Raw genomic sequence first — 12,735 nt, forward strand, 5'->3', positions numbered from 1 at the left:
ATCCCACAACCTATTCTAGTCTAGCAGCTTGTCCCTGGAAATGATCCCCTTGATGAATGACTTAAGCCCCTTCGAGGCAATCCTCAACATCTTGGAATCTACAATAGTCACACCGACAGTGGCAAGCTCATCTCGAACTTGAGAAAACCTCGTCAAATACGAAGTCACCCCTTCACCCTGTATCATCTTGGTGGCCTTCAACTTATCCTCCAATACCAATACTAGGTTTTTGTTCTTATTCTAAAACAAATTCTACAGATCCTCCCACATCTCATGAGAAAGGTTCTTCCAGGAAAGATGAGGTATTAAGGAATCCTTGACACCGTCTAGGATGATCAACTTGGCCTTCGTATCCAATTACTCATACACTTCCAACTCCTTAGGATCTGTTGGCTTCTTGATTTATTTCTCAACAAATTCCCAAATCTTGTTCACCATCAAAACCAACTTGATATGTTTCTTTCATGGACTATAATTGGACAGCCCTTCCAACATGTCCTCATACCAGAGACCAACTTGCAACTTCAACATTGTGTGAGCCCTTCAACAATAATGTGACCAACTCCCTCCTAAGTTGTATTTCACTGTGCACACTCTGATTCATCGGCCCTTCGAAGTAGCTTTGATACCATGTCGTTTTTCCACGATACTAGAGTCTAGGATAGAATCTCAAATCACCAATGCTACCAACCGAAGTATCACAACAAGACTACTTTTCATAACATAATAGTATACAACAGTAAATCTATTAGTTCACAAAATATACACAACTTTTTATGAACTTAATCAATGACCCAACTTCATTATATTAAACAAACTGATAATACAACTATCTAGGGCTTTGTACCAGGGATAATGACCCTCATACATCCACTAGTACAAGATTACAAGAACAAGATACACTGACGATCTAGCTGTTGTAGAGCTCAATCACAACTTCTTTGTCGTATCCTGAACACACTGTGGGTCCTTCACTTCTATTCTGCAGCACTGCCTCTATCAATGCACCAACTCCTTTAGGGCATTGAACTCAGCTCTCCAATCTACCCTCTAGCTAATCATAAGTCCATCTACAACCAATGCATAGGGTCTTCACACTCACTAGATACTCCTTAGTCCTTCAAGGCCACAACACTTTGAGTCTTCTTGCCCATTGTTGCTCCTCAACTACTTAAGGACTTCTTCGCACTATTGTCTTCCTGCGCTGCTCCAGTGAAGACAAACATAGCGCAGGAGGGCTGCCACCTATCATTACAAGACGTCCTTCTACCACAATGAACTTGGGCTATACAATACTACTCCTCTGGCTGATCAGACCTTGAGCTCCTTCAATCTTTGCCTCATCTAGCAGGCACCTTAATCTTTCAAGGTGTTCCACTTAAGGCCAACTTGGTCCACTCTCACGCTGCCCTCCAATGGTCCACAAGTGTCCAATACCAATGTCCTCTTCTACGACCTCTACATCCACTAGCTACCAAACATCAACAAGAGGTCACCTCTGCAACACTGTTGCTCTCCTCTTGTCCTTGGGTTCTGCGCATCTAGAGCTCTGGTTAGGGCACACCAACAACCCTAAATCCTTGCTCCCAACTGTGTTTCCCCTCTCCAACTAGGTTGTTCCCTTCGTTGTCCCTTCTAGGCTTCTCAAGCATTGTTTTAGGCCTTGGAAGGCTTCACAAAACACCCTACAACTACTGGTGTACTACAGCAAGAGAAATTTGCCCATTGCTCAAAGAGAATAACTTTGTTCCACCTGCGTTGTGCTTTGGAATGACTGCGGATAGGGTAAAGGAGCCTTCCTAGCCATATCCACCCACTCAAATAGTCCTCCCACATTTGTTGTAGCTACAACAAGTCCTGCAACCCAAAACAAAGAAAAATACCAACCATAACCAGCATAGAAATTACCCTACTTATCTCATAAACCTGTGGCCCTGTTCCTCCAAGAGATTTGCACCAAACAATCCCTTTAGCTCGTCCTCCTAACCTCTCTAGTTTGCCTCAAACTTTGTTGTTTCAAAGGTAGATACCTTGAGTTGATTTTCATTTCGATGTGTAGACGTGACCTCCACTTCACCTTCTATTTATATGCCATCCTTGGGTGCCAATGACTCATCTTTTGGGGCTCAAACTAACCCAGCTAGCCTAAACTTTTCCTTATGCAACCCACTAGCATACGAATAAACTAATAACTCCATTTGTAGACCTCCGATTTGAGTTATTTTCATTGCCCCTTTCTCCTCTAGGGATCCTCTAACACCTCCATGTATCAAATCACTCAACCTCCTATTGGTTTTGGCCCCACGCCGATGGGTACAAAACCCCAAGCTTGGGTTCCAAGCCCACAAATCACTTTTGTGGTGCTCCAACCTCCAAACCTCGAACCCTGAGGCTTGGAGTACCTCCCAAGCTGCTAAATCTCAACAACATCAAGGTACACAGAGGGCTTGGTGCTCTTGATTAAATATGAGTTCCATACCTTAGTACATGACAAAATCCAATGGAAACATTGCAATCCCCCCAATCCTGAAATCCTGAAAAACTAATAACTCTGCTAGATTTTGAGTGAGATCTAAAATTCTACTTTCTCCGTATGAAATCCAATGAGGTCGGTGTTAATCTAGGTTGTCATTGATGTCAATATAGCAGTATTTGTGATGGCAAATTCTTTGATACATGATTGCCCATTGATGCCCATTAATCATAATGCTCATAGTGATGAAAGTTTGATATATGATGATATGATGAGATGGAGGACCCAAGTGGATTGAACAGCAGGAGGTCAATTGAACAGCAAATGACGCAGGAGGTCAATTGAACAGTGAATGACGCAGGAGGTCAATTGAACAACAAATGATGCAGGAGGTCAATTGAACAGCAAATGACACAGGAGGTCAATTGAACGGCAAATGACGCAGTAGATCCAGTAAAGCAACAGGAGCAAGAATCTAAAGAGTGAAGAAAAGTCACAGGAGCAACAGCTATCGGAAGAGCGGGGGTAGGAAAGTACGGACTTCCTTGATCGTGGTTGAAGTCTCGCACTCAATCCTAGTTGTCGATCTCATAGTTAACCCTTAGATCACGGTCAATTGGCAGGGTTAAGGCCATTTTTAATCCATGTGCTAGTCGAAGTCTCGCAAACTGTCAATTGCGATAAGGCTATGGATCCGATGGTAAAGGCGATGACGTGGCATGTGGGATCTCCATGTGGAGAAGAAGGACAGTTCACAACTCGTGAACGTGAATTATCATAAGAAAGGAAGCCAAAGGTCGAGCAAACGGTAGAAAGAAAGCCGAAGGCCGAGTGAGCGCAGAGGAAGCCGAAGGGCTAGCAAAAGACGAGGGTAAAAACATTTTGTTGATTGGGTGAATCTTTAAAGAGGCTTAGACCTGTGATAAATTGATTGATGGAAGAAGTACATAATGCAATTTTGAAGAACAGTTCTATGAAAGGAAATAAAGTTTCATTTGTCAACATTTGAAGGGAGCAGTAGACAGCACCAACATTGAAGTGATTGTGAGTTTGTTTCTTGGAAGTAAGATATCGTGACAATAAGAAGTAGTCACTCCCGAAACAATTACCGCAACACAGATCTTGGAGACATTATTGGAGATCATGATGTCTATTTGAAATCATCATAAGGTAACTTTGCAGACTCTGTGTGGGCAATATGAAGAATTGTGAAGACTCCTTCATATGAAGACAGGTTATCATTGATGTAGTAGTGAAGCTGTAGATTGACAGAACACAGTGAAGAAGATTTTGAGAGCAGTGTAATACAATCAAAACATTTCTTGACAAAGCAAAACTATAGGGTCGAAGCCCTTGGGTTTGGTGCCTCAGAATTAGAAGGATTGGTGTCCTTGGAGTTGGTGCTCCTAAACACAAGGTTGGTGCCTTGAGAAGTGTTGATTTTAGGTATGTTCTATGCTAGAGCAATTTATTTCAATTTTTCACAGTTAGCTCAAATATCTTTTCCAGACTAGTAATCACATCAGCATTAAAGTAAACTGCAGATAGAACATAAATATAAATCACAGAAGACAAGCCAAGACAAGAGGACACAAGATGTGGCACTAGCCAGGGACAAACTCCACAATGTGGGGAAACCATTGATCAATTCTTCTTTTATGTTCTTCAAAGTTCAGCAGAGAAAGTGAGAGAGATAGTACATTTACAATAGAAGTCAACACTTTGACTTTTGATATCTACAGAGATCAATTGAAGACATATTGCTTTAACTGATTCCCTAAGGTGACTCCTTCACCTATCATAGTGCTGCATCTCATTCATTTGCTCCACATAACCGTGTGGTACCATGTTGTACCATTACAGCACTGGACCTTGATGACTGAGCTACTCTCATCTGCTTTCATCATCATGCTACCCATTATGCTGTGTCTTCCATCATCATGTTGTCCTTTATTAACATGCCCATCATGTTGTTGTTATGACTTCTTGTTTCTTCATCATGCTGCAACACTATACTTCTGTTGCTTCATAACCATATTTGCCTTAGCTGCTTTCTATGGCTTGCAGCCTAGCAAAGCAACTAGGCTATAGTTCCAGAATCTATACAGTCCTTCTTTAGTCATGTTGTCACCTACAGCAATCCGAATTCATACATTGTCTAGTGTATCCCCTCAATGTTGTCTTGAGACAAAGAGATCTACTTCCTAGAACGGTCTGCTCAGAAAACCTGAAGATGATATTGTTGCTCTTCAAGGTCTTCTTCTTCCTAGCTATGCTGGGAGCTATACAATGACTGAGTTCTTTGGGCCTAGAACCAGCCCTGTTCCAGGTCTGCACCTTCATACGTGAGAGGGCTTTAGGACTCTTCTAGCCCTCCTAAACCCTTGATTCAATGGTTAATCTTCTTTGCATGAGTCTGCCTTTTAACCGAACTTAAGACAAAGTATTTTCTGTGATAATGAGGATAGACAAAGTGATGCCCTAACATAATTTGGATCTGCTTCTTATACATGAAAAACTCAGAGGTAAAAACTGAGTTCTGTTCCTCCCAGTATAGTGTATACTTGTACCCAAGATTCACGTGGATTTTGTTTCTTCTTTGATTGCGAGAACAACTGTGCTTCTAATGCTTGCAGCTTCACTTCATGTTGCAGCCAACTGTGCTTCTAATGCCTACGTTTCTTACGTGCTATGTTACCACTGCAGCTACCATAACCTTGACTGTGTCTACATGACAGCGGCTTCATACCTTGACTACGTGTTAGGGCACAGCGTATGAGTGCTCTCCATGCGTTATATGACCAGCATATAACATCCTCTATGAACTGCGAATAATATCCTTAATGAACAGTGTATACAGTGATCTATGAACAGCGTATAATATCCTTAATGAATAACGTATACAGTGATCTATGAACAACGTATAATATCCTTAATGAAAAGCGTATATAATGACTAGCATATAAAGACAGCGTATAATGTCTCCATGATTTACGTATAAGAAGTCTCCATGATCTGCATATTAGTATCTTCATGACCTGTACATAGGTGTCTTTATGACCTGTGACTAGGGCATGTTTGTACTGCGGCTAGGGCATCATACACTAGCATATACTCTCAGTGATTCTCCTTCTCCAAAAACCCAAAGATGTGGAGAGGAGATCACATGAGAAGTGTATCACTAATGACTCCAAATCCTCTCTTATTTATAATAAAAACGTAGAGGTTGAATAGACACGTCAGTTGGGCTTCTGAGCCTACATAAGATGTTGGCCGACTTAACAATTTGTCCATAACATAAATAAATTCATAACCTCATAAATACTTATCATAATCGAATGATCTTTAGATCAATCCTACACCTCTCGACGAGAGGGATCCAATAAAAATACCAGCTACTATAAATAAGCTTACCCACATGGAGTTTGGCCCTAGTTGCCAATTTAACACTCCCTCTCAACTAGGGAGAACTTCATCCATTGATCCATATGTCCAGCTGTACTATCTCTGCCATCAATGCCCTGCACTGCTATGCCCAGCTCTGCTCAGCTCTACTGGCTCTACTCAGCTCTGCTAGCTCTATTCTGCTCTGCTCAGCTCTGTTGGCTCTGTTGGCTATGCTCTGCTCTGCTCAGCTTTGTTGGCTCTGCTCAGCTCTGCTGGCTCTGCTCAACTTAGCTCTGCTAAACTATGAAGAAGAAGAATTGATCAAGAATGTCTCATACCATTCTCTACTGACCCGAAGTCAGTCTCAGAGTGCATACCACTGGTCCCAGAACAGTCTCAACCGACCCAAAGTCAGCGTCATAGTGGGTACCACTCCTACCACTGGTCCCAGACCACTGTCATCAGTCTCAGAGAGTGTACCACTGGTCCTAAACTAGTCTCAACCAACCCGAAGTCAGCGTCATAGTATGTACCACTCTCACTGGTCCCAAACCAGTGCTGCACTGACCTGAGGTCAGTCTCAGAGTATGCACCACTGGTCCCAGATCAGTCTCAACCGACCCAAAGTCAGCATCATAGTAGGTACAACTCCTACCACTGGTCCCAGACCAGTATCATTGATCCTAGATCAATGAAGGTCATCCTAGCATAGGGAGTACGGTAGATACAGCGACGCGTCCATCGGTACTACTATGGTCCCTATCCTCATTTCCCTGCTCATTGATCAGATGAGAGGTACTTCCCATGAGTCCCAGACTGCATGGGTAGGATGCCTCGACAGGAGAACTTAACCAATCCTGTCCTCACAGAAGGACTAATCATCCTGCTACACAATCGCTATGGAGAACACATCATCCAAGCCTCACAGGAGAGCTAATCATCCTGCTACATAATCGTCATGGAGAACACATCATCCAGACCTCACAGGAGAACTAATCATCCTGCTACATAATCGTCATGGAGAACACATCATCCAAACCTCACAGGAGAACTAATCATCCTGCTACATAATCGTCATGGAGAACACATCATCTGGACCTCACAGGAGAACTAATCATCCTGCTACACAGGAGAGTGAATCATCCTATCCCACAAGAGAGCGAATCATCTTGTCCCATAAGAAAGTGAGTCATCTTCTTTCATAGGAGAGCGAATCATCCTATCCACAGGAGAGTGAATCATCCTGTCCCACAAGAGAGCAAATCATCTTGTCCCAGTGCGCATCACTAGGGGAGGGTGAGTCACCCTGTGGTCGTATGTTGCTCCAGTAAGAACCACAAGCCCCTAGAGCTCCCAGAGCTCAATGTATGCAACATGCAAGACCCTTGTACAAGGGTCTCTCGACGACTCCAAGTCGTTTGGGAAAATCACAAATTTGATCTTTCCCCGAGGCTCTGACAAAGTGTATCGGCTTGTACATCATCTTAATGAGATGGAGCCTCCTTGCTCATCGACTTACCATATCCCAGATAAGGCAGTATCTGATGTCTATCTGCTGGAGCAATTGTCGAATACAAGATTCCTCAATAATCGAATCCCACCTCTGGTCGTCACAAAGAATCGCAGTGGTATTCATCATGTGTACCCACTAACCAGTCTGCATTCGAATAATCATGCAGTTTTCATATTTTCGGCAGTGTATCTCAATCCATGAGAGATTATGCCCCGAAGATATCTCAGAAGATTCTTGGCACCAATCCAATGAGGCTCAACCAAATATGAGATCACCATGCTAACTGCAACACATATGTCTGGACAGAGGTTCTCCAAGAACATCAACGTGAATGAGTTTATGAAACTCAAAGGCATTTCCCAAATCTGCTTCGACATCACTACCATATAACTTCTTGAAAGTTAAGATCCTCGAGGTAGTCACAGCCTTGCAATTTATCTTTCCACATTCGGAATCCAACTCCCTCTGTCTTCTACAAATGACAGGGTCTGCACCTGTCAGACATAGGTGCCGGTATGAGAGATCTATCATCCACAACCTTCGGATGGTTTGGATCAATTTCACTCCTAGTGAATCTCAGCTTCATCAGACAGTTGTTGATTCTCTCATACTATGCCTGGGGTTTTTTTCTTCAATTCTACACCTGCATACATGAGATTCCAGATCATGAATCTCAAACTCCACGAGTTTTTCAAACCTGTGGCCTTGCTACATGAGGGGAATGGTCCCCTTGTAAGATTTTCCTTCGGTACATCGCAGACATGTAACTTCATGCTCTTTTTGAATTTAGGCATCCCAGTCACCATCTAACTCACAGACCTCCAGTGCTGAGTCAATGGACATGGTCCCCAGTGGACATGATACAACCCTGAACTCAAAAACATCTTTGAAAATTCGATTTCCAAACACGTACCTTTCCATCGATGAGTACCACCCTGAAACCTCTGACTTCCATTTCCGAGATGGACACCAGGTTCATCTTGCGATCAGGGACATAAAAGTGATTCTAGGGTTCCTTGCTTTCGTTGAAGAGTCGACCATTTCCTTGATGACCTGCATTACCAGTCATTCCTTTGATCATTGAAGATGTCCCTGGAATGATTGTTATCTTCATCAAGAGATGTGTCTCTGCCATCCAGACACTCCTTCGCATAATGGCCAAACTTATTGCAACCAAGACATTCACCTTTCCTTCCACCCTTAGATCAGAACTTCCCAATGAAGTGATCTTTAGATGGGCCATCAGAAACTTCCGCTACACCATTCTTATAACATTCTCTGCTTCAACTTCACCCTGGGTGAATTATGAAGAACCCATTGATCCTTTTGTCTTGTCCCAACTGTCTTTGGTGATTGCTCTTTCACTCTTGCTTGGGCATTGTCTTCACCTCAACTCTAATACCATGTTAATTTTAGGAATGTTCTATGCTAGAGCAATTTATTTCAATTTTTCATAGTTAGCTCAAATATCTTTTCCAGATTAGCAATCACATCAGCATTAAAGTAAATTGCAGATAGAACATAAATATAAATCGCAGAAGACAAGCCAAGACAAGAGGACACAAGATGTGGTGCTAGCTAGGGACAAACCCCACAATGTGGGGAAACCCTTGATCAATTCTTCTTTTATGTTCTTCAAAGTTCAACAGAGAAAGTGAGAGAGATAATACATTTACAATAGAAGTCAACACTTTGACTTTTGATATCTGCAGAGATCAGTGGAAGACATATTGCTTCCACTGATTCTCTAAGGTGACTCCTTCACCTATCATAGTGCTGCCTCTCGTTCATTTGCTGCACATAACCGTGTGGCACCATGCTGTACCATTATGGCGCTGGACCTTGATGACTGAACTGCTCTCATCTGCTTTCATCATCCTGTTGCCCATTATGTTGTGTCTTCCATCATCATGTTGTCCTTTACTAACATGCCCATCATGCTGCTGTTATGACTTCTTGTTGCTTCATCATGCTGCAACACTATACTTCTATTGCTTCATAAACATATCAGCCTTAGCTGCTTGCTATGGCTTGCAGCCTAGCAAAGCAACTAGGCTATAGTTCCAGAATCTATACAGTCCTTCTTTAGTCATGCTGTCACCTACAGCAATCCAAATTCATACATTGTCTAGTGTATCCCCTCAACATTCTCTTGAGACAAAGAGATCTACTTCCTAGAATGGACTGCTCAGAAAACCTGAAGATGACATTGTTGCTCTTCAAGGTCTTCTTCTTCCTAGCTGTGCTGCGAGCTATCCAATGACTGAGTTCTTTGGGCCTAGAACCAGCCCTGTTCCAGATCTGCACCTTCATACGTGAGAGGGGTTTAGGACTCTTCTAGCCCTCCTAAACCCTCGATTCAATGGTTAATCTTCTTCGCATGAGTCTGCCTTTTAACTGAACTCAAGACCAGGCATTTTCTGTGATAATGAGGACAGACAAAGTGATGCCCTAACATAATTTGGATCTGCTTCTTATACATGAAAAATTCAGAGGTAAAAACCCGAGTTTTGTTCCTCCCAGTATAGCGTATACTTGTACCCAAGATTCACGTGGATTCTATTTCTTCTTTGACTGCAAGAACAACTGTGCTTCTAATGCCTGCAACTTCACTTCATGCTGCGGCCAACTGTGCTTCTAATGCCTACGGCTCTTACGTGCTATGTTACCACTACGGCTACCATAACATTGACTGCGTCTACATGACAGTGGCTTCATACCTTAACTGCGTGTTAGGGCACAGTGTATGAGTGATCTCCATGCGCTATATGACCAACATATAACATCCTCTATGAACAGCAAATAATATCCTTAATGAACAGCGTATACAGTGATCTATGAACAGCGTATAATATCCTTAATAAACAGCATATACAGTGACCTATGAACAACGTATAATATCCTTAATGAACAGCGTATACAGTGACCAGCGTATAATGTCTCCATGATTTACGTATAAGAAGTCTCCATGATCTACGTATTAGTATCTTCATGACCTGTACATAAGTGTTTTTATGACCTGCGACTAGGGCATGTTTGTACTGCGGCTAGTGCATCATACACTAGCATATACTCTTAGCGATTCTCCTTCTCCAAAAACCCAAAGACGTGGAGAGGAGATCACATGAGAAGTGCATCACTAATGACTATAAATCCTCTCTTATTTATACTAAAAACGTAGAGGTTGAATAGACACATCGGTTGGGCTTCTGAGCCTACATAAGATGTTGGTTGACTTAACAATTTGTCCGTAACATAAATAAATTCATAACTTCATAAATACTTATCAGAATCGGATGATCTTTAGATCAATCCTACACCTCTCGACGAGAGGGGTCCAATAAAAATATCAACTGCCATAAATAAGCTGACCCACATGGAGTTTCGCCCTAGTTGCCAATTTAACAAGAAGATAGGGTTGGAGCCCTAGAGGTTGGAGCCTCACAAATGACCAAGTTGGTGCTTGGCAACAAATTGAAGCCTTATATATATTGTACCTGATTTATGTTAAAGATTATATTAACAAAAGCATTTATTCCTATTTGCTCATTTTGTGTTCTAAATATAAATAATTTAACTGGTAAAAATAACAATTGAAAAGAAATACTGATTCACCCCACCTCTCAGTGTTTCTACAATTTGTATCACAGGCAGCTTCTTCATATTAGCCTAATAGCTATAAGAAGGATTCTTAGTCACAATGAGAAATAAAGAAGTGTCAGGAAGACCTCCTCTCTTCGATGGCACAAATTTTGGTTTTTGGAAAAAAAGAATGTCCTACTACTTAATGTCCCTTGGACCTGAAGTTTGGCATTCGGTTTTAAATGAGTACACAGCTCCTTCCACTCTTCCAACAGATCAAGACGAAAGGAAATCTTACATTGCAAATGCAAAAGCCTTAAATTCCATCACTAGTGTAATCACTGATTCTAAATTTACAAAAGTCCTTAATTGTGACTCGGCCAAAGAAGTATGGGATAAGCTAGTTAGCTTATACGATGGGGACTCCAAAGTTAAGAAGGAAAAGCTTCAAACTCATAGAAGGCAATTTGAAAGTCTGAAAATGGATGATGAAGAAGATATTGCATCATACTTTCTCCAAGAAGCTGAAGTGGTCAACTCTCTTAAAGGATTAGAAAAAAACATTGAAGAAAGCACTAATGTTCAAAAGGTCTTAAGATCTCTCCCAGACAGATTTGACTCCAAAGTAAGTTCTATAGAAGAAATGAAAGACCTAGATACTCTCAAGATGGATGAACTTCATGGAATCCTCATTGCCTATGAGATGAGAAAAGGAAGCCCAAGTTCCAAAGATGCAGCGTTCAAGGCCTCAAAATCAAAAAATGGGAAAGAATGGAATACCAATAGTGATGACTCCGATGTTGAATCCGAATTGGCGCAATTTGTACGAAGACTAAAGAAAGGATCTAAGCTAAAAGGTAAGTACCCTCTTATTTGTTTCAAATGTGGAAGAATAGGTCATTATGCTGCAAAATGTCCTCTTAAGCATGATAGTGATGGTGAGGAAAATTCTAAAAGGATGGTATACAAAAAGAAAGGGTTCAATAAGAAGAATTTCTTCTTTAAGCAAGATGAGTCTGATGAAGGTGAATTTGTAGTCATCAAAAAGAAATCAACTAATCAGTTCCCTCACCGCAAAGGAGGTAATGATGAATCAGATGAAGAAAATGACCATGCTGGAAGCCAAGAAGTATTATTCATGGCATTCACAAATGATGATGATTCAGGTCTAGAAGGAAATGTAGATGAATTGTTAATGAGTGCCATTGAAGAAAATGAGAAATTACGAAATAAAATCATCTCTCTCAAGGTAGAAAACGAGGAAACAAAAAGAAGGGAAGACCTCTTGAAAAATAAGCTAAAAGAAAAAGAAGAAATTTGTGAAGAACGTGAAGCCGAAATAGTATCTCTGAGGAAGGAATTGGAGCAAGTCAAAAAGGGTTGGGAAAGCTCTCAAATACTTGACATTATCCTAAATAATCAAAAACCTCAACATGACAAATCTGGGATAGGTTTTAAAGGAGAATCATCAAGTACTAAGAATAATGTGAAAAGCTATGCCGACATACTTTCCAGCAACCCAAAAGAAGAAAGATTATTTCATCAAAGGCCCATCTCAAATCCAAAGTCTAAAGAGAGAGAAAGTCCAAGGAAGAATGTTGATTCAAATCATGGCTATTACAATAGGTACAAAACTATCTTTTTTGGGCATTTTTTTTATTGTAAAAATTTTGGTCATCAAGCTAAACATTGCATGGCCCGTAAGAATGAAACACCAAAATTGAAGGATCAAACAAACAAACCATATGGCCTCAAAGGGAAAGGACAAATCAAGACCTAC

Source organism: Pinus tabuliformis, chromosome Q (assembly GCF_031772625.1).
Source record: "Pinus tabuliformis cultivar Carrire ecotype Pingquan chromosome Q, CPIR1, whole genome shotgun sequence".
NCBI lineage: Eukaryota > Viridiplantae > Streptophyta > Pinopsida > Pinales > Pinaceae > Pinus > Pinus tabuliformis.